The following is a 376-nucleotide window of genomic DNA, read 5'->3' as shown; positions in this document are numbered from 1 at the left end:
GGGCACCCCAGCCACCCCCAGCCATAGGCAGGGGACTCCGCTCAGAGGCGGAGTCAGGGAGGGCTTCCTCACCTCATGGCCCTGGACAGGTCTGCGGGAGGCCCATTTTGCAGCTGGGGAAACTGAGTCAGCCCCTGTCCCCGACCCAGCCAGGCGGTGACGGCCTGGATGCCAGCCCAGGAGCTGCAGTGCTTCCCTTGGTGGACAGCGTCCAGCGGCGCCGGGCTCAGCCACGCCGTTTCTCCCACTGGGTGGAGTGGCTCGGGCAGTGGCAGGTGTAGGGAGCCGAGGTGTGCGGGGGTCGGCTGAGTGCTCGCTTCCCGCCCAGGATCGCCGACCTGTCAATCACGCTGGGCACCTCGCTGCAGATCCGGCC

At 69.1% G+C, this 376-nt stretch overlaps 1 protein-coding gene across 1 annotated transcript in view; it reads left to right on the top strand.

Annotated features, from left to right (window-relative positions):
• SIRT6 (sirtuin 6) overlaps positions 1–376 on the top strand; it is a 7,614-nt gene that overhangs the window by 5,373 nt on the left and 1,865 nt on the right. The window lies entirely within an intron of this gene.

Source organism: Tupaia chinensis, unplaced genomic scaffold (assembly GCF_000334495.1).
Source record: "Tupaia chinensis unplaced genomic scaffold, TupChi_1.0 Scaffold149964_2, whole genome shotgun sequence".
Classification (NCBI taxonomy): domain Eukaryota; kingdom Metazoa; phylum Chordata; class Mammalia; order Scandentia; family Tupaiidae; genus Tupaia; species Tupaia belangeri.
This window is presented reverse-complemented; position numbering and strand designations above follow the sequence as displayed.